This window comes from Neovison vison, chromosome 6 (assembly GCF_020171115.1).
Source record: "Neovison vison isolate M4711 chromosome 6, ASM_NN_V1, whole genome shotgun sequence".
In the NCBI taxonomy this organism is placed as follows: domain Eukaryota; kingdom Metazoa; phylum Chordata; class Mammalia; order Carnivora; family Mustelidae; genus Neogale; species Neogale vison.
The window spans coordinates 84,380,123-84,406,869 of record NC_058096.1 but is presented as its reverse complement, the minus strand read 5'-3'; positions in this window follow the sequence as shown (position 1 = coordinate 84,406,869).

The window sequence follows — 26,747 nt, the reverse complement described above, 5'->3', positions numbered from 1 at the left end:
AAAAGGCGCCTCCTCCTACTTCCCCATCATCTTGTCCTTTCTCCTGATCCAAGCATTCTTAAGCAAGGTGGTCTTTAGCTTCCAGGAGATCCTTCCAAACTTTTCCTTGTGATTGAGCTCCAGTTTCAAAGCACTGTGATCTGAGAATATGCAGGGAATAACCTCAGTCTTTTGGTATCGGTTGAGTCCTGATTTGTGACCCAGTAGGTGGTCTATTCTGGAGAAGGTTCCATGTGCACTTGAGAAGAATGAGTATTCTGTTGTTTTAGAATGGAATTTTCTGTATATATCTATGAGGTCTATCTGGTCCAATGTGTCATTCAATGCTCTTGTCTTTCTTTCTTTCTTTCTTTCTTTCTTTCTTTCTTTCTTTCATTTCTTTTCAGCATAACAGAATCCATTGTTTTTGCACCATACCCAGTGCTCCATGCAATCCATGCCCTAATACCCACCACCTGGTTCCCCCAACCTTTCACTCCCCTGCCCCTTCAAAACCCTCAGATTGTTTTTCAGAGTCCATAGTCTCTCAGGGTTCACCTCCCCTTCCAATTTCCCTCAACTCCCTTCTCCTCTCCAACTCCCCTTGTCCTCCATGCTATTTGTTATGCTCCACAAATAAGTGAAACCATATGATAATTGACTCTCTCTGCTTGACTTATTTCACTCAGCATAATCTCTTCCAGTCCTGTCCATGTTGCTACAAAAGTTGGGTATTCATCCTTTCTGATGGAGGCATAATATTCCATAGTGTATATGGACCATATCCATTCATCCATTGAAGAGCATCTTGGCTCTTTCCACAGTTTGGAATGCTCTTGTTTCTTTATTGATTTTCTGCTTCGATGATCTGTCTAATTCTGAAAGAGGCGTGTTAAGATCACCTACGATTAGTGTATTCATATCAATATGACTCTTTATCTTGATTAACAGTTTTCTTAAGTAATTGGCTGCTCCCATATTGGGAGCATAGATATTTACAATTGTTAGATCATCTTGGTGGATAGTCCCTTTAAGGATTATGTAATGTCCTTCTGTATCTCTGAATACAGTCTTTAGTTTAAATTCTAATTTATCTGATATGAGAATTGCTACCCCGGCCTTCTTTTGAGGCCCATTGGCATGAAAGATGCTTCTCCATCCCTTAACTTTCAGTCGGGGTGTATCCTTAGGTTCAAAATGGGTCTCTTGTAGACAACATATGGATGAGTCCTGTCGTTTTATCCAATTTGCAACCCTCTGTTGTTTTATGGACGCATTTAGGCCATTCACATTGAGAATGATTATTGAGAGATACGTTTTTATTGACATCCTGTTAACTTTGAAGTCTTTCTTTCTGTAGATTGTCTCTATATTTCTGTTCAATGATATTCTTAGGATTTTTCCTCTTTTATAGAACCCCCCTTAATATTTCCTGCAGTGTCGGCTTGGTTGTCGCATACTCTTTTAAGCCTTGCCGGTCTTGGAAACTCTTTATCTTTCCATCTATTTTGAATGTCAGTCTTCTGGATAAAGTATTCTTGGTTACATGTTCTTCTCATTTAGTGCCCTGTATATATCTAGCCAGCCCCTTCTGGCTTGCCAGGTTTCCATGGATAGGTCTTATATTATTCTGATGGGCTTTCCTCTATACATAAGGAGCTTCTTAGTCCTAGCTGTCTTCAAGAGGACCTGCCTACAAATATAATTCTTCATTCTTACTATTAGGTGTCTCGAGGACTTTCGAGAATCTATAATCTTGGGGGGGAGATCATTCTGCCTCTAGTACATGAACACTGGTTCCATTCACAACATTGGGAAAATTTTCATGGAGAACTTGTTCCACTCTATCTTCTAGACTTCTTTCTTTCTCCTCCCCTTCAGGGATTCCAATAATTCTGATGTTGGAACATTTCATGGCATCATTTATTACCTGATTCTGTTTTCGTGGCTTCTAAGCTGTTTGTTCCAGCCTTCCTCCTGATCCTTTCTCTCAATCTGTTTGTCCTCCAGATCACTAATTCTATCTTTTGTCTCAGTTACCCTAGCTTTTAGAGAATTAAGATTAGATTGGAACTCATTGAGAGGGTTGTGATCATCATCACTGGTGGCTTTCAGTTCTGCCCTAACATTATGAACATCATCCCTGGTGGCTTTCAGTTCTGCCCTAATCAATTCCATTGGTCATCCATGGCTTTCTCCAACCTAGCTATTGCCTGGATAATTGTTAGCCTGAATTCCCTTTCCAACATATTGTCTGTGTCAATAGCCATTAGATCTGTTGCAGAAGGCCCATCCTCTGAATTTTTCTTCTGTTGGGCATTCCTCCTCCTAGTCATTTTGGTGAGAGACAGCTGAACAGATGTAGCTGGATGTATCAACCACGGTGCAGTCAAGGTGCGCCCTGGAACGCTTCTGAGCAATCAGGAGTCCACACCCAAACGAAAGAAAAAAGAAAGAGAGGAAAAAGAAAAAGAGAGAGAGAGAGAGACAGGAAATGAAAGAAAGATAAAAGAGAAGGCTCAGCCCAAATGGACCCCAAGGTAAGATTTTTGAAGTATACAAGCAAAAACAGACAAACAAAAAGACTGATAAAAGTATATGACAAGAGAAAAAAAAATTTATATATATATATATGTAATATATATATATATATATAAAAGCAAAAAAAAAAAACAAAAACAAAACAAAACCTCGTCAAAAAGAACTCCAAGTATAAGATTTATATATTATCAGGACAAACACAAATACACAGAAACACTGGTGGAAAAAAAAGATGAGAGTGGTTATAAATTCTCAGCGTAGGCGAGGAAGGTTATTTTGACTCGGTTGTATCTTGATATCTTTGTTAAAGGACTCAACTTTCCTAAGATAAAGGGGGATTAAAAATTGGTTTTCCTATAGGGGTAGCATTGATTGGGGAAAGCGAATTACCTTGAAGTTTAACTCTATATGAATATTAAAAAATAAAAATAAAAAAAGAAGAAACTAAATTAAACTAAACTAAAATTTAAAAAAAATTAAAAAATAGAAAAGCAAAAGAAAAACACGGGTATACGTATCGAAAAGTTCAGGTTAAAAGGTTATTATGGAATTTGATGTACTGGACATCTCACTGTGATGGTAAATAGGTTAAAAAATTATCTATATATTTAAAAAAAGAACCAGAACAGTGGGAACAAATTAAAAATAAAAGTTGTATGTATGAAGTAGTGGTGGTTGTTCTCTTGTCATTTTTTTTTCTTTTTTTTTTTTTCCCAATTTATTTATTTTCAGATAAACAGTATTCATTATTTTTTCACCACACCCAGTGCTCCATGCAAGCCGTGCCCTCTATAATACCCACCACCTGGTACCCCAACCGCCCACCCCCCCCCCCCGCCACTTCAAACCCCTCAGACTGTTTTTCAGAGTCCATAGTCTCTCATGGTTCACCTCCCCTTCCAATTTACCCAAATTCCCTACTACTCTCTAACGCCCCTTGTCCTCCATGCTATTGGTTATGCTCCACAAATGAGTGAAACCATATGATAATTGACTCTCTCTGCTTGACTGATTTCACTCAGCATAATCTCTTCCAGTCCCGTCCATGTTGCTACAAAAGTTGGATATTCGTCCTTTCTGATGGAGGTATAATACTCCATAGTGTATATGGACCACATCTTCCTTATCCATTCATCCGTTGAAGGGCATCTTGGTTCTTTCCATAGTTTGGCGACTGTGGCCATTGCTGCTATAAACATTGGGGTACAGATGGCCCTTCTTTTCACGACATCTGTATCTTTGGGGTAAATACCCAGGAGTGCAATTGCAGGGTCGTAGGGAAGCTCTATTTTTAATTTCTTGAGGAATCTCCACACTGTTCTCCAAAGAGGCTGCACCAACTTGCATTCCCACCAACAGTGTAAGAGGGTTCCCCTTTCTCCACATCCTCTCCAACACATGTTGTTTCCTGTTTTGTTAATTTTGGCCATTCTAACTGGTGTAAGGTGATATCTCAATGTGGTTTTAATTTGAATCTCCCTGAGGGCTAGTGATGATGAACATTTTTTCATGTGTCTGATAGCCATTTGTATGTCTTCATTGGAGAAGTGTCTGTTCATATCTTCTGCCCATTTTTTGATGTGTTTGTCTGTTTCGTGTGGGTTGAGTTTGAGGAGTTCATTATAGATCCTGGATATCAACCTTTTGTCTGTACTGTCATTTGCAAATATCTTCTCCCATTCCGTGGGTTGCCTCTTTGTTTTTTTGACTGTTTCCTTTGCTGTGCAGAAGCTTTTGATTTTGATGAAGTCCCAGAAGTTTATTTTCGCTTTTGTTTCCTTTGCCTTTGGAGACGTATCTTGAAAGAAGTTGCTGTGGCTGATATCGAAGAGATTACTGCCTATATTCTCCTCTAAGATTCTGATAGATTCCTGTCTCACGTTGAGGTCTTTTATCCATTTTGAGTTGATCTTTGTGTACGGTGTAAGAGAATGGTCGAGTTTCATTCTTCTACATATAGCTGTCCAGTTTTCCCAGCACCATTTATTGAAGAGACTGTCTTTTTTCCACTGTATATTTTTTCCTGTTTTGTCGAAGATTAATTGACCATAGAGTTGAGGGTCCATATCAGGGCTCTCTACTCTGTTCCACTGGTCTATGTGTCTGTTTTTATGCCAGTACCATGCTGTCTTGGTGATCACAGCTTTGTAATAAAGCTTGAAATCAGGTAAGGTGATGCCGCCAGCTTTATTTTTGTTTTTCAACGTTTCCTTAGCGATTCGGGGTCTCTTCTGATTCCATACAAATTTTAGGATTATTTGCTCCAGCTCTTTGAAGAATGCCGGTGGAATTTTGATCGGAATGGCATTAAAAGTATAGATTGCTCTAGGCAGTATAGACATTTTAACGATGTTTATTCTTCCGATCCAAGAGCATGGAATGGTCTTCCATCTTTTTGTGTCTTCTTCAATTTCTTTCATGAGTGTTCTATAGTTCCTCAAGTATAGATCCTTTACCTCTTTAGTTAGGTTTATTCCCAGGTATCTTATGGTTCTTGGTGCTATAGTAAATGCAATCGATTCTGTAATTTCCCTTTCTGTATTTTCATTGTTAGTGTATAAGAAAGCCACTGATTTCTGCACATTGACTTTGTATCCTGCCACGCTGCTGAATTGCTGTATGAGTTCTAGTAGTTTGGGGGTGGAGTCTTTTGGGTTTTCCATATAAAGAATCATGTCATCTGCGAAGAGAGAGAGTTTGACTTCTTCATTACCAATTTGGATACCTTTTATTTCTCTCTGTTGTCTGATTGCTGTTGCTAGGACTTCTAATACTATGTTGAACAAGAGTGGTGAAAGTGGGCATCCTTGTCTTGTTCCTGATCTCAACGGGAAGGCTGCAAGCTTTTTCCCATTGAGGATGATATTTGCTGTGGGTCTTTCATAGATAGATTTGATGAGGTTCAGGAATGTTCCCTCTATCCCTATACTTTGAAGCGTTTTAATCAGGAACGGATGTTGGATTTTGTCAAATGCTTTTTCTGCATCAATTGAGAGGACCATGTGGTTCTTCTCTCTTCTCATATTAATTTGTTGTATCACATTGATTGATTTACGAATGTTGAACCATCCTTGTAGCCCAGGGATGAATCCCACCTGATCATGGTGGATAATCTTTTTAATGTGCTGTTGGATCCTGTTGGCTAGGATCTTGTTGAGAATCTTAGCATCCATATTCATCAGTGATATTGGTCTGAAATTCTCCTTTTTGGTATGGTCCTTGCCTGGTTTGGGGATCAGGGTAATGCTGGCTTCATAGAAAGAGTCTGGAAGTTTTCCTTCTGCTTCAATTTTTTGAAACAGCTTCAGGAGAATAGGGGTTATTTCTTCTTGGAAGGTTTGGTAGAATTCCCCAGGGAATCCGTCAGGTCCTGGGCTCTTGTTTTTTGGGAGATTTTTGATCACTGCTTCAATCTCGTTATTAGATATTGGTCTATTCAGGTTGTCGCTTTCTTCCTGGTTCAATTTTGGTAGTTTATATTTTTCCAGGAATGCATCCATTTCATCTAGGTTGCTAAGCTTATTGGCATATAACTGTTCATAGTAACTTCTGATGATTGTTTCTACTTCCTTGGTGTTAGTTGTGATCTCTCCCTTTTCATTCATAATTTTATGAATTTGGGATTTCTCTCTTTTCTTTCGGATTAGTGTAGCCAGTGGCTTATCGATCTTATTGATTCTTTCAAAAAACCAGCTTCTAGTTTCATTGATACGTTCTACTGTATCTCTGGTTTCTCCCTCATTGATCTCAGCTCTAATCTTGATGATTTCCCTTCTTATGTGTGGAGTTGGTTTGATTTGTTGTTGATCCTCCAGTTCTTTAAGGTGTAGAGACAGCTGGTGTGTTCTGGATTTTTCAATTTTTTTGAGCAAGGCTTGGATGGCTATATATTTTCCCCTTAGGACCGCCTTTGCTGTATCCCATAGGTTTTGGACCGAAGTGTCTTCATTCTCATTGGTTTCCATGAATTGTTTCAGTTCTTCTTTGATCTCCTGGTTGATCCAAGCATTCTTAAGCAAGGTGGTCTTTAGCTTCCAGGTGTTTGAGTTCCTTCGGAACTTTTCCTTGTGATTGAGCTCCAGTTTCAAAGCATTGTGATCTGAGAATATGCAGGGAATAATCTCAGTCTTTTGGTATCGGCTGAGTCCTGATTTGTGACCCAGTATGTGGTCTATTCTGGAGAAGGTTCCGTGTGCACTTGAGAAGAATGAGTATTCTGCTGTTTTAGGGTGGAATGTTCTGTATATATCTATGAGGTCCATCTGGTCCAATGTGTCATTCAATGCTCTTGTTTCTTTATTGATTTTCTGCTTCGATGATCTGTCTAATTCTGAAAGAGGCGTGTTAAGATCACCTACGATTAGTGTATTCATATCAATATGACTCTTTATCTTGATTAACAGTTTTCTTAAGTAATTGGCTGCTCCCATATTGGGAGCATAGATATTTACAATTGTTAGATCATCTTGGTGGATAGTCCCTTTAAGGATTATGTAGTGTCCTTCTGTATCTCTGACTACAGTCTTTAGTTTGAAGTCTAATTTATCTGATATGAGAATCGCTACCCCAGCCTTCTTTTGAGTCCCATTGGCATGAAAGATGCTTCTCCACCCCTTCACTTTCAGTCTGCGTGTATCTTTAGGTTCAAAATGGGTCTCTTGTAGACAGCATATGGATGGGTCCTGTCGTTTTATCCAATCTGCAACCCTGTGCCGTTTTATGGGTGCATTTAGGCCATTCACATTGAGAGTGATTATTGATAGATACGTTTTTATTGACATCGAGTTACCTTTGAAGTCTTTCTTTCTGTAGACTGTCTCTATATTTCTGTTCAATGCTATTCTTGGGATTTTTCCTCTTTTATAGCACCCCCCTTAATATTTCCTGCAGTATCGGCTTGGTGGTTGCATAGTCTTTTAAGTCTTGCCGGTCTTGGAAACTCTTTATCTCTCCATCCATTTTGAATGTCAGTCTTGCTGGATAAAGTATTCTTGGTTGCATGTTCTTCTCATTTAGTGCCCTGAATATATCTTGCCAGCCTCTTCTGGCTTGCCAGGTCTCTGTGGACAGGTCTGACGTTATTCTGATGGGCTTCCCTCTGTAAGTAAGGAGCCTCTTTGCCCTGGCAGCTTTCAAGAGATTATACCTACAATTATAATTTCTCAATTTGACTATCAGGTGTCGTGATGTTTTTTTGGAGTGTATAATCTTGGGTGGAGACCGTTCAGCCTCTAGTACATGGACGCTGGTTTCATTCGCGAGATTCGGAAAGTTTTCATGAAGGACTTGTTCCACGACATCTTCTAGACTTCTTTCTTTCTCCTCCCCTTCAGGAATTCCAATAATTCTGACGTTGGAACGCTTCATGGCATCACTTATTTCCCTAATTCTGCTTTCGTGGGATCTAAGCTGTTTGTTCCAGGCTTCCTCCTGATCCTTTCTCTCTATCTGTTTGTCTTCCAGATCACTAATTCTATCTTCTGTCTCAGTTACCCTAGCTTTGAGAGAGTTTAGATTGGATTGGAACTCATTGAGATCATTGTGGACCTCCTCCCTGGTAGCTTTAAGCTCCTCCCTAACATTGTGAACATCCTGTCTGGTCGCTTTCAGTTCGGCTCTAATCAATTCTGTTTGGTCATCCATGGCTTTCTCCAACCTAGCTATTGCCTGGATAATTGTTAGCCTGAATTCTCTTTCCGACATATTGTCTATGTTGATAGCCGTTAGCTCTGTTGCGGAAGGTCCATCATCTGTATTTTTCTTCTGTTGGGCATTCCTCCTCCTAGTCATTTTGGTGGGAGAAGACTGAACAGATGTAGCTGGATGTATCAACTCTGGTGCAGTCAAGGTGCACCCTGGAACACTTCCTGATCTCCGTCTCAGAAGCCTCAGTCTGGGTGCAGAAGCTGAATAAATTCCCCCTTGGACGCTGGCAGTGCAGGTTCCAAGTTAAAGACCCTGGGGGCGCAGGATCTTTTGCTCGTCCCCAAAGCCAAGGCAGTGGCGGCTGTCTGGGAGCTCCTGACCACCAGAGAGGTTCCAAGCAGCGATCGCACACTGAGATTTTGCCGCCGGCCGGGGCTGGGAGTGCCCGGCTTGCGCGCACCTCTTTTCAGAGGCGGCTGTGGGTCGGGCGCGCGTCTGGGGCACTGAGAACGGGGCGCTGGTCCGTAAGCCGCAGGCTGGGCTTTTGCGCGCCTCTGTCCGGGGAAGAGTTTCGGGCGCGCGCGGCTTAGACGTTGAAACAATGGCCCGGGTCAAGAAGCGCCCCAGGGCCTTAGAAACCCAGGAGAGCTGGAGCGACGTGCACGCGCATCTCAAGCTTTGTGGTAGGGCTAGCGCGCGTTCTGCAGACCGGCTCCCATCCCCTCACAGGAGCCGGAACCCCCGCGCTCTGGGGCGCGCTGGTGGCTTAGGGACCAGGAGCCGGTTTCTCCGCCGCACTCTCTCTGCCTCCGCGCCGGGGAGGCCGTCTGGGACTGGGGACTCAAGCCCCTGTCCCTAGCCGCCCCGATTCCCACAATTTGCCCCCGCGATCCTTTGCTCTTTTGGAGTGCTTTCAACCAGTCTCCGAGTTAATGCTGGTCCCCACATGCAGGGCACTCTCGGGGTATTACTTTTGCACCGGTCGCCTCTGGTGGCTCCCTCCCCCTTTTGTTTATCTTCCGATATCAGTCCGCTGTTCCCATTCCGCTTTACCTGCTCACTGGCGTCTTCTGCCCCTGTAGAGATCCAGACGTGTATAATTCTGATCTCAGGCTGATTTCATGGGTGATCAGAGTTCTTTGGTAGGTAATCAGCTCACTTTGGGGTACCAGCTGAAAAGACGCCTCTTCCTAGTACCCCGCCATCTTGTCCCCCCCTCATTTTTTTTTCTTTTTCCTGGTTGGGTTTCTGGAGGAGGGACCTGCCAAGTGGGTTTTCAGGCAATGTTCCCTGAGTTAAGTCCTCCTGCCCCCTCAAGGGGGTGGGCTCTGAAGAAACCGGTTTTTCAGGCTTCTGTTCTCTGGAGGTTTTTATGTTTGTTTGTTCGTTTTTTGTTTTTGTTTGTTTGTTTGTTTTTTCTCTTGCCTTGACAGTTTTTGATGGTTTTTGGAAGTTTAGAGGAAAGCAAATGGCACCCCGACCTCCCTCTCAGAGAGAACCCTCAGTCTGTTCCCCTCTGGGTGCTGAAGAGCACACAAGTTCCCTCTTAGCCTCTGGCAGAGCACGTTCTGAGTCGCGGTCCCTGGGGACACAGGAACTCCTGCTTGTACCCAAAACCACAACAGTGGCGGCTGTCTGGGCAGCTCCAGACTGCCAGAGAGGTTCCAAGCAGCAATCACACACTGAGATTTTTCCCACTGGCCCCGGCTAGGAGTGTCTGGTCTTTCTGGGTCTGAGAGCACCGGGCTGGCGCCTGCGTACACTTCTCTCAGGGGAAGGTGTGGGGCGCGATTCAGGCTCTGATAGCACAGCATGGCACTCATGTGGGGACTACAAAAAGGCTCAGTTTCTGCCCGCTGGCAAGGCTCCCAGCCCCTTTAAGGGAGCCAGGCCCTACACGCTCTCAGGAGCACTGGCGGCTCAGGGACCAAGACCTGGTTTCTCCACCGCACTCTCTCTGGTTCAGCGCCAGGGTGGCTGTCCTGAGTCCGGAGACTTCAGCACCTGTCCCTAACCGCCCTGATTCCCACAATTTCCCCCCACGATCCTTTGCTGTTTTTGAGTGCTTTCAACCAAACTCCAAGTTAATGCTGGTCCCCAGGCGTTGGGTACTCTCGTATTGGGGTATTTCTTTCCAATGGGTTGCCTCTGGTGGCTCCCTCCCCCTTTTGTTTATCTTCTAATATCAGTCCAACGTTCCCACTCCGCTTTACCTAACCACTGGCATATTCTGCCCGTGTAGAGATCCAGATGTGTATAATTATGATCTCAGGCTGATTTCATGGGTGATCGGAGTTTTTTAGTAGGTAATCAGCTCACTTTAGGGTACAGGTTGAAATGGTGCCTCCTCCTACTTCCCTGCCATCTTGTCTCCCCCTATACAGAACTTCTTAAACTCAACACCCCAAAAATGAATAATCCAATCAAGAAATGGGCAGAAGGCATGAACAGACATTTCTCCAGAGAAGGCATGGAAATGGCCAACAGACACATGAAAAAATGCTCCACATCATTTGTCATCAGGGAAGTACAAATCAAAACCACAATGGGCTACCACCTTATACTAGTAAGAATGGCTAAATTTAACAAGACAGGAAAGAATAAATGTTGGTGTTCAGAAAGGGGAAGCCTCTGACACAGCTGGTGGGAATGCAAGCTGGTACAACCACTCTGGAAAACAGTATGGAGGCTCCTCAAGATGTTAAAAATAAAGCTACCCTACAACCCAGCAATATCACTACTGGGTATTTACTCCAAAGATACAGATACAGTGAAAAGAAGGAGAACATGCACCCCAGTGTTCATAGCAGCAACATCCACAATAGCCAAACTGTGGAAGGAGTAGAGATGTTCTTCAACAGATGGATGGATTTAGAAGACGTGACTCATATATACAATGGAATATTACTCAGCCATCAGAAAAAATCAATACCTACCATTTACAATGACATGGGTGTAACTGGGGAGTATTTTGCCAAGTGAAATGAATCAATCAGAGAAAAACAATTATCATACGGTTTCATGCATATGTGTAATATAAGAAATAACACAGGGGATCATAGGGGAGGGAAGGAAAAACTGAAGGGGAAAAAAATCAGAGAGACTCTTAACCCTGGGAAACAAATTGAGGATTGTGGAAGAGGAGATGGGTGGGAGGATGGAGTAACTGGGTGATGGACATTAAGGAGAGCATGTGATGTGATGAGCACTGGATGTTATATGCAACTGACGAATCATTGAAGACCACATCAGAAACTATTGATGTTGGCTAATTTAATTTATATTAAATTAAAATTTAATATAAATTTTTAAAAAATAGATAAAATCTCTGGCTTAATTCCAAAACAAAACAAAATACCACAATGAGATATCACCTTTGATCAGATGGCCAAAATAAAAAATACAGGAAATAACAAGTTTTAGTGAGGATGTTAAGAGAAAGGAACCCTCATGCTCTACTGGTGGCAATGTAAGTTCGCAAAGCTGCTTTGAAAAACAGTATGGAAGTTCCTCAAAAAATTAAAATAGGGCACCTGGGTGGCTCAGTTGGTTAAGCAACAGCCTTCAGCTCATGTCATGATCCCAGAGTCCCGAGACCGAGTCCCACATCAGGCTCCCACCTCCACAGGGGGTCTGTTTCTCTCTCTGACCTTCTCCTCTCTCATATTCTCTCTCATTCTCTCTCTCAAATAAATAAATAAAACCTTTTTAAAAACTAAAAACAGAACTATAATATGATCCAGTATTTTCACTGTTGGGTATTTACCCAAGGAAAATGAAGACCTTAATTCAATTGATTTTTTGACTAAATTGACCAACTGAAGGATGGTCTTATTAATTGTGATGCTGTGCTGTTATCAGATGAATATTTAAATCACAATATTTTCACTAGTCTATTGAAAGCATTTCCCAAGAAATATCAGGCCTACCATTCTCTTAGACTGAAAGTTCCATTTAGTTAAACAACTAGAAAAGGAATTTTTTCCTCCTCTGAACTCAGCAAATGTGCCACTGTTTCACCAGAACTGGACCTACATTGAACCGTACACTTTGGAGTACATGCCTGAGGTGTTATGTGAGAGACTCAGAAGCAGTTCAGCATCATGAAGTTAGAAATGGGAGACATGAAAAAGTTGTCAGATCGCAAAACTGGGATCAGAAACACTGAAGAGCAGAATCTGCAAGGAAGAAAGAAAAAGAGCAGCATAGATTCAACCAGGCCCCAAACTGACATAGTCTCTTTTCCCCTTTTTCCTCCTCCATCTCTTCCCCCTTTAGAGAAATTACTTATATGAAAAGTTTACAACATGTATACCTTTGACTGCTTTGTAGCTTTTCTTTTAAAGATCTATTTATTCATTTGCAAGAGAGAGAGCACACACAGGTTGTGGGGGGCAGAGAGAGAGAGATAAACTCAAGCAGACTCCCCACTAAGAGTGGAGCCCAATGCAGGGCTGGATCCCAGGATTCAGCAATCATGATCCCAGCCAAAACCAAGAGTCTCACACTCAAACAACCTCATCACCCAGGCAGTCCTGAATGTTTTGTATCTTAAGTACATTTAGTAATCAGCTTCAACAATTGCTTATGTGTTTAAATGTCTAAGTTTTAATTTTGTCAATAATGAAAAAAAGTCTTCTCTTTTTCATGGTAACTCTAACCATTTAGAAGTTAGAATTTGCTTCACTTAAAACTTGATCCCAGTGTGGTATTTTTTATAAAGAATGGGGTGAGAAATATTTAGGCTGCAAATCTCAAACCAGCAGTTCCTACCTTTAACGTGCCAGTAAAATTATCGAAGAACTGTATGAAAGGAATTAACAATTCAGGTCGTCTACATCTAAAAGGTTAGAATAGTTAATATCTATTATCTAATCTAAGATCTAATATCTAGAATTAATAATATCTATTGAATCCTAACAATATGCCAGACCCTGTTCTACGGTCTTTACTGGAATTCACTTATTTAATCCTCATGCAACACTAGGAGAAAAGTTCTCATCTTATTCCATCTTACACTTGAGGCAAAGTAACTTGCCTCAAGGTCACCCAGCTCATTCAGTGCAGGCAGCTGTTTGACCAGAGCCCACTTTATTAATACTAAACTTAAGAATGTAAAAGATTTTGTCACAGAAAAATTCTGTAGTATTATTTTCAGTGAAATTTCCTCACTATAAAGGTAAACTTTGCTTCACATCTTTAAAAACAATAACTAGTTGCCTTTCCTTATAAAAATCAGTGAAGACTCTTGCTCCTAACATAAAATAATGAAATACATGATGAACTGTGCATATGACAATATACAGCTCATTGACAAAAATGGCAATATGGATACAAGAAAAAGCAAAATACACTGCCCCAAAATATGCCACTTTGACACGTTGGTCACTTTGAATTAGAATTACTTAAAGAACTAGTGCCAGAAAGACATTCTGGTCTTCCTTTCCCTGACCAAAGCAGGAAATAAATACCCTATGTGAAAGGTACTCTCCCTGTACCTGGAGGATAGAAGGCATCCTTATTGCTAAAGATAGGGAATTCAGGGTGGAGAAGGCTACATAAGCAAATGTTTTACTTCTTCATTAATTTGCAATTCCAAGTCCAAATCTCTTTGTCAAGTCTTCACAGGTAATTGTTTCTTTAAAGGTACAAAAGTTGCCTTCTCTGGCCACTTATTTGAGTATCATTTTTATGAACTCTTATACATTCAAAATTAAATTTTTCTCCTATTAATCTGTCTCATGTCAACTTAATTATTAGATTAGCCAAAGAACCTAGCAGGCAGCAAAAGTTTTCCTTCCCCAGAGATATTGAAGTAGTTTATAATAGATATAGTTAAGAGCTTCAGTCTGTGTGGCACTAATAAGAAACAATATTAATCCTACTAAGCAAATTCTCTCATGATTCCTATATCAGGTCAAATAAAGGATGTTACTCCTGAGAACTGGATTTTTTTTTCTTTTTACTTCCTCGACTGATTGGTTGATAAAACGAAGGAGAAAAAAGTAAATCCAATTCTCAACCTCTCTTGGCTATTTATTAGAATCTAAAAACTTCAAATTTCACTTTTTTTTCTTTATAAACATATATTTTTATCCCCAGGGGTACAGGTCTGTGAATCACCAGGTTTACACACTTCACAGCACTCACCAAAGCACATACCCTCCCCAATGTCCATAACCCAACCTCCCTTCTCCCAACCCCCCTCCTCCCAGCAAACCTCAGTTTGTTTTGTGAGATTAAGAGTCACTTATGGTTTGTCTCCCTCCCAATCCCTTCTTGTTTCATTTATTCTTCTCCTACCCCCTTAAGCCCCCATGTTGTATCACCACTTCCTCATATCAGGGAGATCATATGATAGTTGTCTTTCTCCGCTTGACTTATTTCATTAAGCATGATATGCTCTAGTTCCATCCACGTTGTTGCAAATGGCAAGATTTCATTTCTTTTGATGGCTGCATAGTATTCCATTGTGTATATATACCACCTCTTCTTTATCCATTCATCTGTTGATGGACATCTAGGTTCTTTCCATAGTTTGGCTATTGTGGACATTGCTGCCATAAACATTCAGGTGCACGTGCCCCTTTGGATCGCTACGTTTGTATCTTTAGGGTAAATACCCAGTAGTGCAATTGCTGGGTCATAGGGCAGTTCTATTTTCAACATTTTGAGGAACCTCCATGCTGTTTTCCAGAGTGGTTGCACCAGCTTGCATTCCCACCAACAGGGTAGGAGGGTTCCCCTTTCTCCACATCCTCGCCAGCATCTGTCATTTCCTGACTTGTTGATTTTAGCCATTCTGACTGATGTGAGGTGATATCTCATTGTGATTTTAATTTCTATTTCCCTGGTGCCAAGTGATATGGAGCACTTTTTCATGTGTCTGTTGGCCATCTGGATGTCACCTTGCAGAAATGTCTCTTCATGTCCTCTGCCCATTTCTTGATTGGATTATTTGTTCTTTGGGTGTTGAGTTTGCTAAGTTCTTTATAGATTTTGGACACTAGTCCTTTATCTAATATGTCGTTTGCAAATATCTTCTCCCATTCTGTCAGTTGTCTTTTGATTTTGTTAACTGTTTCCTTTGCTGTGCAAAAGCTTTTGATCTTGATGAAATCCCAGTAGTTCATTTTTGCCCTTGCTTCCCTTACCTTTGGCGATGTTCCTAGGAAGATGCTGCTTTGGCTGAGGTCGAAGAGGTTGCTGCCTGTGTTCTCCTAAAGGATTTTGATGGATTCCTTTCTCACATTGAGGTCCTTCATCCATTTTGAGTCTATTTTCGTATGTGGTGTAAGGAAATGGTCCAATTTCATTTTTCTGCATGTGGCTGTCCAATTTTCCCAGCACCATTTATTGAAGAGGCTGTCTTTTTTCCACTGGACGTTCTTTCCTGCTTTGTTGAATATTAGTTGACCATAGAGTTGAGGATCTATTTCTGGGCTTTCTATTCTGTTCCATTTATCTATGTGTCTGTTTTTGTGCCAGTACCATGCTGTCTTGACGATGACAGCTTTGTAATAGAGCTTGAAGTCCGGAATTGTGATGCCACCAACTTTGGCTTTCTTTTTCAATATTCCTTTGGCTATTCGAGGTCTTTTCTGGTTCCATATAAATTTCAGGATTATTTGTTCCATTTCTTTAAAAAGATGGATGGTACTTTGATAGGAATTGCATTAAATGTGTAGATTGCTTTAGGTAGCATAGACATTTTCACAATATTTATTCTTCCAATCCAGGAGCATGGAACATTTTTCCATTTCTTTGTGTCTTCCTCAATTTCTTTCATGAGTACTTTATAGTTTTCTGAGCACAGATTCTATGTCTCTTTGGTTAGGTTTATTCCTAGGTATCTTATGGTTTGGGGTGCAATTGTAAATAGGATTGACTCCTTAATTTCTCTTTCTTCTGCCTTGTTTTTGGTGTAGAGAAATGCAACTGATTTCTGTGCATTGATCTTATATCCTGACACTTTACTGAATTCCTGTACAAGTTCTAGCAGTTTTGGAGTGGAGTCTTTAGCGTTTTCCACATATAGTATCATATCATCTGCAAAGAATGATAGTTTGACTTCTTCTTTGCCAATTTGGATGCCTTTAATTTCCTTTTGTTGTCCAATTACTGAGGCTAGGACTTCTAGTACTATATTGAATAGCAGTGGTGATAATGGACATCCCTGCCGTGTTCCTGACCTTAGCGGAAAAGCTTTCAGTTTTTCTCCATTGAGAATGATATTTGCGGTAGGTTTTTCATAAATGGCTTTTATAATATTGAGGTATGTGCCCTCTATCCCTACACTTTGAAGAGTTTTGATCAGGAAGGGATGCTGTACTTTGTCAAATGCTTTTTCAGCATCTATTGAGAGTATCATATGGTTCTTGTTCTTTCTTTTATTGATGTGTTGTATCACATTGACTGATTTGCAGATGTTGAACCAACCTTGCAGCCCTGGAATAAATCCCACTTGGTCGTAGTGAATAATCCTTTTAATGTACTGTTGAATCCTATTGGCTAGTATTTTGGTGAGAATTTTCGCACCTGTATTCATCGAGGATATTGGTCTATAGCTCTCTTTTTTGATGGGATCCTTGTCTGGTTTTGGGATCAAGGTGAAGCTGGCCTCATAAAATGAGTTTGGAAGTTTTCCTTCCATTTCTATTTTTTGGAACAGTTTCAGGAGGATAGGAATTAGTTCTTCCTTAAATGTTTGGTAGAATTCCCCTGGGAAGCCATCTGGCCCTGGGCTTTTGTTTGTTTGGAGATTTTTGATGACTGTTTCAATCTCCTTACTGGTTATGGGTCTGTTCAGGCTTTCTATTTCTTCCTGGTTCAGTTGTGGTAGTATATATTTTTCTAGGAATGCATCCATTTCTTTCAGATTGTCAAATTTGTTGGCGTAGAGTTGCTCAGAGTATGTTCTTATAATTGTTTGTATTTCTTTGGTGTTAGTTGTGATCTCTCTTCTTTCATTCATGATTTTATTTATTTGGGTCCTTTCTCTTTTCTTTTTGATAAGTCTGGCCAGGGTTTATCAATTTTATTAACTCTTTCAAAGAACCAGCTCCTAGTTTCATTGATTTGTTCTGTTGTTTTTTTGGTTTCTATTTCATTGATTTCTGCTCTGATCTTTATTATTTCTCTTCTCCTGCTGGGTTTAGGGTTTCTTTCTTGTTCTTTCTCCAGCTCCTTTAGGTGTAGGGTTAGGTTGTGTACCTGAGTCCTTTCTTGTTTCTTGAGAAAGGCTTGTACCGCTATATATTTGCCTCTCAGAACTGCCTTTGTTGTGTCCCACAGATTATGAACTGTGGTGTTTTCATTATCATTTTTTCCATGATTTTTTTCAAATCTTCCTTAATTTCCTGGTTGACTTATTCATTCTTTAGAAAGATGCTGTTTAGTCTCCATGTATTTGGGTTCTTTCCAAACTTCCTCTTGTAGTTGGGTTCTACCTTCAGAGCATTGTGGTCTGAAAATATGCAGGGAATGATCCCAGTCTTTTGATACCGGTTGAGTTCTGATTTAGGATCGAGGATGTGATCTATTCTGGAGAATGTTCCATGTGCACTAGAGAAGAATGTATATTCTGTTGCTTTGGTATGAAATGTTCTAAATATATCTGTGATGTCCATCTGGTCCAGTGTGTCGTTTAAGGCCTTTATTTCCTTGTTGATCTTTTGCTTGGATGATCTGTCCATTTCAGTGAGGGGAGTGTTAAAGTCCCCTACTATTATTGTATTATTGTTGATGTGTTTCTTTGATTTTGTTATTAATTGGTTTATATAGTTGTCTGCTCCCACGTAGGGGCATAGATATTTAAAAATTGTTAGATCTTCTTGTTGGATAGACCCTTTGAATATGATATAGTGTCCTTCCTCATCTCTTATTATAGTCTTTAGCTTAAAATCTAATTGATCTGATATAAGGATTGCCACTCCTGCTTTCTTCTGCTGTCCATTAGCATGGTAAATTCTTTTCCACCCCCTCACTTTAAATCTGGAGGTGTCTTCGGGCTTAAAATGAGTTTCTTGGAGGCAGCATATAGATGGGTTTTGTTTTTTTTATCCATTCTGATACCCTGTGTCTTTTGATTGGGGCATTTAGCCCATTAACATTCAGGGTAACTATTGAGAGATATGAATTTAGTGCCACTGTATTGCCTGAAAGTGACTGTTACTGTATATTGTCTCTATTCCTTTCTGATCTACCACTTGTAGGCTCTCTCTTTGCTTAGAGGACCCCCTCCAATATTTCCTGTAGAGCTGGTTTGGTGTTTGCAAATTCTTTCAGTTTTTGTTTGTCCTGGAAGCTTTTAATCTCTCCTCCTATTTTCAAGGATAGCCTAGCTGGATATAGTATTCTTGGCTGCATGTTTTTCTCGTTTAGTGCTCTGAATATATCATGCCAGCTCTTTCTGGCCTGCCAGGTCTCTGTGGATAAGTCTGCTGCCAATCTAATATTTTTACCATTGTATGTTACAGACTTCTTTTCCCGGGCTGCTTTCAGGATTTTCTCTTTGTCACTAAGGCTTGTAAATTTTACTATTAGGTGAAGGGGTGTAGGCCTATTCTTATTGATTTTGAGGGGCATTCTCTGAACCTCCTGAATTTTTATGCTTGTTCCCTTTGTTATATTGGGGAAATTCTCCCCCAATAATTCTCTCCATTATAACTTCTGCTCTCCTCTCTCTTTCTTCTTCTTCTGGAATCCCAATTATTCTAATGTTGTTTCATCTTATGGTGTCACTTATCTCTCGAATTCTCCCCTCATGATCCCGTAGCTGTTTGTCCCTCTTTTGCTCAGCTTCTTTATTCTCTGTCATTTGGTCTTCTATATCACTAATTCTTTCTTCTGCCTCATTTATTCTAGCAGTGAGAGCCTCCATTTTTTATTGTACCTCATTAATAGCTTTTTTTATTTCAACTTGGTTAGATTTTAGTTCTTTTATTTCTCCAGAAAGAGCTTTTATATCGCCCGAGAGGGTTTCTCTAATATCTTCCATGCCTTTTTCGGCCCCGGCTAGAACCTTGAGAATTGTCATTCTGAACTCTAGATCTGACATATTACCAATGTCTGTGTTGATTATGTCCATAGCCCTCGGTACTGCCTCTTGTTCTTTTTTTTGTGGTGAATTTTTCCGCCTTGTCATTTTGTCCAGCTAAGAGTATATGAAGGAGCAAGTAAAATACTAAAAGGGTGGCAACAACCCCAGGAAAATATGCTTTAACCAAATCAGAAGAGATCCCAAATCGTGAGGAGGGAAAAAGGGGATAAAAAGAGGTTCAGAAAGAAAGAAAGAGAGAAATGAAAAAAAGAAAATAATTTAAAAAAGAAAACAAATAAAGAAAAGTATAAAAAAAGAAATATATATATATTAAACTAGTTAAAAACGTTAAAAAAAGAAAAGGGTAAAAGTTAAAAAATTTTTAGCAGAAGAGGAGAAAAAAATGAAAAAGAAAAAAAATTAAATTAACTGCAAGACTAAAGAATCATAGGGACAAAGCTATGAGTTCCATTCTTTGCTTTCTCCTCCTCTGGAAGTCTGCTGCTCTCCTTGGTATTGAAACTGTACTCCTTAGTAGGTGAACTTGGTCTTGGCTGGATTTCTTGTTGCTTCTCTGGGGGTGCGGCCTGTTGTAGTGATTCTCAAGTGTCTTTGCCCCAGGTGGAATGCACCGCCCTTACCAGGGGCCGAGCTGAGTAATCTGCTCTGGTTTACTTTCAGGAGCTTTCGTTCCCTGAGCGCTTTCTGTAGAGTTCCGGAGGACGGGAATACAAATGGCGGCCTCCTGGTCTCTAGCCCGGAGAAGCTGAGAGCCTGGGGCCCCACTCCTCAGTGCGCCCTCAGAGAACAGCGCCCAGTAACTCCCGTCTGCCTGACCTCTGGCTGCGCTCTGAGCTCACCGAGCCTGTGACCGGTTCAAGGTAACCCCGAGCTGTGAGCTCACTGTCGGCTCTGTCTCTGTAGCTGGCTTCCCCATTTTAATACCTGTAAGCTCTGCGACACTCAGACACCCACGATCCTTCTGTGACCCTGCGGGACCTGAGGCCACGCTGACCCCGCGTGGGCTTCACCCCGGTTTAGTCTCCAGAGCGATGTCCCTCAGCGGAACAGACTTTTAAAAGTCCTGATTTTGTGTTCTGTTGCTCCGCTGCTTGCCCGGAGCCAGCCCCTCCCCCCGGGGTCTATCTTCCCATCGCTTTGGATTTACTTCTCTACCAGTCCTACCTTTTGGAAAGTGGTTGTTTTTCTGTTTCTAGAATTGCTGTTCTTCTTCTCTTCAATCTGTGGATGGATATGTAGGTGTTTGCAATCTTTAGATACGCTATATAGCTGGTCTCCTGCTAGCTGAAGTAGTCTCAGCCTGCTACTTCTCCGCCATCTTGACTCCTCCCCTCCAAATTTCACTTTTAAACAGGAGATTTTAACATATCTTCTGCTGTGGACAATTTGAAGTTTTATCTTCTAGCAGCTATTTCTCCCTTTTCCGGTAAGAATATTCTCATTTTCCTTTGGGGAACCACTCCCTTCCCTAATCTCTTTTCATATGGTTCAGGTGAAATTTACCCTACCTTCAACACTAAGGGATGGGTACATAGGCAAGACCTGGCCAATTAGCACAGACCACCTGAATGTTCACAGTAACTGATTCAAAAATGGAGTGGGACTCAAGACAGGCCAGTCAGTGCTAATAGACATCAGCACAAGACCTGCTAAAATTCCAGGGAAATTGGTAGTCTCCTTTCACTGATTTTGCTGATCCAGAAGAATAAAGTTAAGAAAATAGTTACCATCTCTTAAGGAGACTCTAAAGGAGAAAAACAACTGAGAAGAAAGCAGGGCTGAGGGAAACAGATTCTTAACAGTGTTTGAGTATGTCACTCTAGTCATAATTAAACTCAGATATTTCTGGACTTCTCAAGTATATGACATTTAAACATGCATGTACACACAACATATTTGTGCAATCATACTTTTTTTCTGTATATGTTAGGTCAGGTTGGCTTTCTCTCTCTTCCAATAAAAATCTGCTTTTTAAAGTATATGAGTTAAAAATCATTAAAATTAAAGAGGCACCTGGGTGACTCAGTCAGTTAAGCATCTGCCTTAGGCTCAGGTCATGATCCTGGAGTCCTGGAACTGAGTCCCTCATCAGGCTCCCTGCTCAGTAGGGAGTCTACTTTGCCCTCTGCCCCTCCCCCTGCTGCTGCTGCATGCTCTCTCTCTCTCTCAATAAATAAATATTAAAATTATGGCATGAAAAGTAAAACATGCAGTTTCAGGGGAGGGAAAAAAGCCCCATCTTAGTTTCTCCAGCTGGGGCCCTGTAAGTTAGACTGGCAAAAGTCACATTAACAAGAAAAAAAGGAACAGAAGCCTATTAGCATGTGCATTGTGCATATACACAGGAGGACTCAGTGACAAGTAACTCAAAGGGGTATCTCAAACTTGGACTGACAAAGCATCTTAGAAAAGTAACTCAAAGGGGTATCTCAAACTTGGACTGACAAAGCATCTTAGAAAAAAGACAGTAATTTTTTAGAGAAGTGACGAGGGAAATAAAACTTTGAGTCTCTGGAGCAACAAGTTATGGAAACGCAAATACATGGGGAAACTGGTGGAAGATAAGAGCCAGTTAGTAAAGTTCATGTTGATTCGTTTTTGTGTCATTTCCAGTGATAAGGCTATTATGCCCTTTCTGGTATGAGAAGTGGGGATGAAGCAGACACCTTCACAAGAAAAATTTATGTCCTGCTTTAAGGCAGATGGGGGAGGGCAGAGAGTTCATCCTGGATGGCTTTTTCTCCACCTTGAGCTCAAAATAATCTTATGTCAGAGTGGCATATTTTGGGTTTACATACTCTGAACTCCTCAGGGTAGAGGGGATATAAAGTGAAGGACCCAAACAAATCATGCAGCCCACTGCTTCTACTCCCTCTCATCAGATGTTTATACAAATAACATATCTTTACAAGGGACAGCAAGGCAGCCTTGCAGGGGGAAAAAATCATTCAAGGACAGGCTAAGCAGCATATCAGTATTGGTGGGTGCAGGCAGAGCCTTATGTGATTTGCCTTGAAGAGAGCAGGGGATGGGGAGAGTAAGAGTTCAATGTATAAGACCATGATTTGAGGACAACTCAAATATTGGCTAGCAGAACCACCTCCATTTTTGCTAGGCTGTCTCCTTGGTTTAAAGCAGTAGATGGGTACTGCCCCCTGTTTCCCTCTACACTAACCCTAATGTGGGTGGGTTCTCCTCTAGACAGGTATTTCTGAAATAAGTAGACCACACAGGTTCAAATGGACTTACCTCCTGAAGACACCATGCTACTCCTGACTCCACTGCTGCTTTTAGTAGTTAGAATTAGTCACCCACTACCCACAATAAATAGCAAAAGGAAGGATCCCTATATGATTCTACCCCACCAAAAGCAGAAATTATGGAATTGGTACAATGCTACTAAAATTTACACAGCTACAAACAAACTCTATAGTAAGTAATGTAAATGATAGACAGCGGGGGGTGGATATCAAAAATATCTTTTATTTTGAAATTTAAAAAAGCAGATTCCTCCTGTGTACTCAGTAAAACTCACTTCCAGAGGGTCCAAAAATACTTCCTTAGATCCACAGAAAACCATACCCTTTGTAAATGACAGTATTTTATTAAGAAATTGAGTCAACCTCAGACTTCTAGATATAAAACAAAGCCCACAAGTGAAGTTAAACCCAACTTCCTCCTCCTCTGGCACTTTCATAGAGAGTCTAACATCCCTCTGGCTCCTGCTCTCCACCTCCCTCCCAAATCAACTATAAGGGAATTACCACAACGTTTTCTACTTTCCCTTCTTCCAGTCCATTTCTTACTTGATATTTCTTAATTTTGACTTGTTTTCCAGGTCATCACTTCAATTTTCAAGTGATTTACAATCTTCAGAACTCTCATTTAGAAAGTGGTTTTGTCTATTAATCACTACTTCTCCGTCTTCACTTTATCTTTGCTTCATGCAACCTTGAAAGGGAGCTAGTGAACTTTATATTCATCACACTTACTCCTGCCCTAAATGCCTTTAACCTTTTACTAATATCTGAACATGTCTGGCTAGGAGAAGATGAGAAATAATAGCCAGAGACTTTATAGCATGATACAAATTTATAACTTTTCTTGAGGTGTGGTCTTTCCTCATGAATCAGAATCATTCAAAAACTCTGGGTTTTGGTTTGTTATTTTGTTTGGTTTGTTTTAAAAAGCAGATTCCTAGAATTCACAGGAGACATACCAGGTCTAACCCTCTGAAAGTAAGGCCCAGGAATCTGTAAAAAAAACAAATAGGATGTGATTCTGAGTCATTCTGAAGTCTGAGAACCAAGGACCTGTGTGCTGAAAAAGGATTAAAAGAACTCCTCAAACTCAATACACACAAAACAATCATATAAAAAAATGTGCAGAAGATATGAACAGACACTTCTCCAATGAAGACATACATATGGCTATCAGACACATGAAAAAACGTTCATCATCACTAGCCATCAGGGAGATTCAAATTAAAACCACATTGAGATACCACCTTGCACCAGTTAGAATGGCCAAAATTAGCAAGACAGGAAACAACATGTGTTGGAGGGGATGTGGAGAAAAGGCAACCCTCTTCCACTGTTGGTGGGAATGCAAGTTGGTGCAGCCATTTTGGAGAACAGTGTGGAGATTCCTCAAGAAATTAAAAATAGAACTTCCCTATGACCCTGCAGTTGCACCACTGGGTATTTACCCCAAAGATACAGATGTAGTGAAAAGAAGGGCCATCTGTTTCCCCAATGTTTATAGGAGCAATGGCCATGGTCGCCAAACTGTGGAAAGAATGAAGATGTCTTTCGACGGACAAATGGATAAGGAAGATGTGGTCCATATACACTATGGAATATTATGCCTCCATCAGAAAGGATGAATACCCAACTTTTGTAGCAACATGGACAGGACTGGAAGAGATTATGCTGAGTGAAATAAGTCAAGCAGAGAGAGTCAATTATCTTATGCTTTCACTTATTTGTGGAGCATAACAAATAACATGGAGGACAAGGGGAGATGGGGAGATGGAGAGGAGAAGGGAGTTGAGGGAAATTGGAAAGGGAGGTGAACTATGAGAGACTATGGACTCTGAAAAACAATCTGAGGGTTTTGAAGGGGCGGTGGGTGGGAGGTTGGGGGAACCAGGTGGTGGGTATTATAGAGGGCACGTATTGCATGGAGCACTGGGTATGGTGCAAAAACAATGAATACTGTTACGCTAAAAAGAAATTTAAGAATATAAATTAATTAATTTTAAAAAAACTAATGAAATAATCCTTTAGTTGAAAAATCAAACAATGGACATGTATCAGTCAGAATAAATTATGCTATGGTAACAACTGACATTTATATCCCAGAAACTTGAAACAAAACTATGTTTTTTGCTCACATTATATGTCCAGCTAGCACTGATGGTGGTACAGGTGAAGATGGGGAGGAAGCACTGTTACATAGCTTCTCACTAGTACTCAGGCTTATGAAAGCTCCATCTGGAACATTCTTGGTAGCAATCCAGTCAAAAGAATGAGGGAGGTCTTCCACTAGCAATGCAATTCTTCTACCTATGACTCATTGGTCAATATTGGTCTCATGGACCTACTGAACTGCAAAACAAGCTGGGGAAATACGAACGCTTTCATACTCCCAAAAGGTGAAAAGAACTAGATATGGGTGAGCTGAGAAATATCTCCCACAGGAAAGCATCTAATTTTGAAAGATGAGAAAGGAGTAATAGAGAAGTTAAGATACGTTCACAAATCGATACTAAAATCAATATTGGGAACTCACCTCTATAATTCTCTCCAGCAGTTTTAAGGAGATTAACACACTTACAACCCTTCCTATTTCAGGAGAGTTTTGCTAAAGTGCCAGTTATCACAAAGGACAGACAGTACTGGAATTTAAATGTCATACTTCCTGAAGCAGATTGCCTACTGTATAAATAGAGAAAAGAAACCAGTTTGCAGCCTTTTCCCTGAATTAGTCATCAAAGAAACATATTACATATATGTGTCCTGCTCAGTTGTACTAAGGATTTCAATCAAACTGTTACTTGAGCACCAAAATGATGTTAAAGCACCAAAAATGCACATAAAAGGATGTGAGGCACCTTCTAATTGCATCAGTAGAGGTCTATCTGCCCACAGGTCAACTCACCCAGTCCTTTGGGGAAAAAAGGTGTTCTGCTTCTCTTACTATTCATTCCCCCTTGCCATTTTGATGGGCCCTTGTCTGGATGTCTGCTCCCAGACACAGCTATCTGTATACATACCTACCATACCACCATGTAACCACACAACCACTTCCCAGCTCTTTGGCAAGTATCAGCCAGAATTGAGTGTCTCCAGGTTCAGGAGAGCTGCGTGGGGCCAGAATTGGGAACATACTTGCTCAACACAAAAAGAAGGACTCATGGGGTATATTTGTGACCTTCTGCCATGTCAGCACTCTTTCCATATGCTTTCTGGGATAGATGAGAGACTTGGCAGATAAAAGCTTTGATAAGGAAACAAATTACAAGTGGCTAACTTCTAGTTCCACATAGGGTAGACAAAGTCAAGAGATAATTATTGCAGGTTGCAAAGGGCAACAAATCAGATTTGGCTCCTTCATAGTTACATATATTTTTTAAAGATTTAAAATATTCATTTTCTCAATGATTACAAGTAAAAGAGTTCTTAATCTATCTATAGCTATTAACCTTTTCTTTGAGGACAAACGCATCCCTCCTTGTCAGAAATGGTTTGCTCATTCAATCTGAGCTCATTCCTTACCCTGCAAGACCTCATGCTTTCTATTATTATATCAAACAGATTTTGATGGAAAAGTTCACATTAAGCACCACTCTAGTAATATCAGTGGTATCAACATTACCAATATATGATTTCATATCAGGTTAATGATTCTATCTATAACCTCTAAAGTTGCTATCCTGATAGTCATTTCTAAGTGTATGATTTGAGCATTGTTCCATTATGTTTGCCATCATGATATTATTTCTTGTTATCAATGTAAGTTTCTGTGATTTGGATCCTAGCACATTTCACACCAAAGTCAAGCCTTGCTATTGTACTTCCTTAAAAGCCGTGATAAGCAATAGTGATTTAGCTATGGTGTTCTCAAGATTTCCTCAAAGAATCCCCTTGCAATAAAACCTTATATGCAAATCCTCATGCCTTCATACAGGACTCTTGTAACAAGGCTCCAGTAAATTTAAACTAAGCAGCATGCAACATGTGCTGCACTTCCCATTACTTCTGAGACCATTTGTCTTATTTCCTTTCTAATATGGTTTGTGTCTGCTTTTCATTGTATTAGAGACTACTGCTTAAGTGAAAATAGAGAAAAAATAAACCAAAGCATTTGTATTGATTTCTTTTGATCTGGGTCCTCAATAAAACTGCAGGTCTAATGTTTGCTTTTCAATATGCTTTTTCATCCTTGTTTTTTCTCCTGTATACCTGCACTAAGAATCCGGCATCCTTACTTTCCTTTTCCATTTAAAAGGCTATTA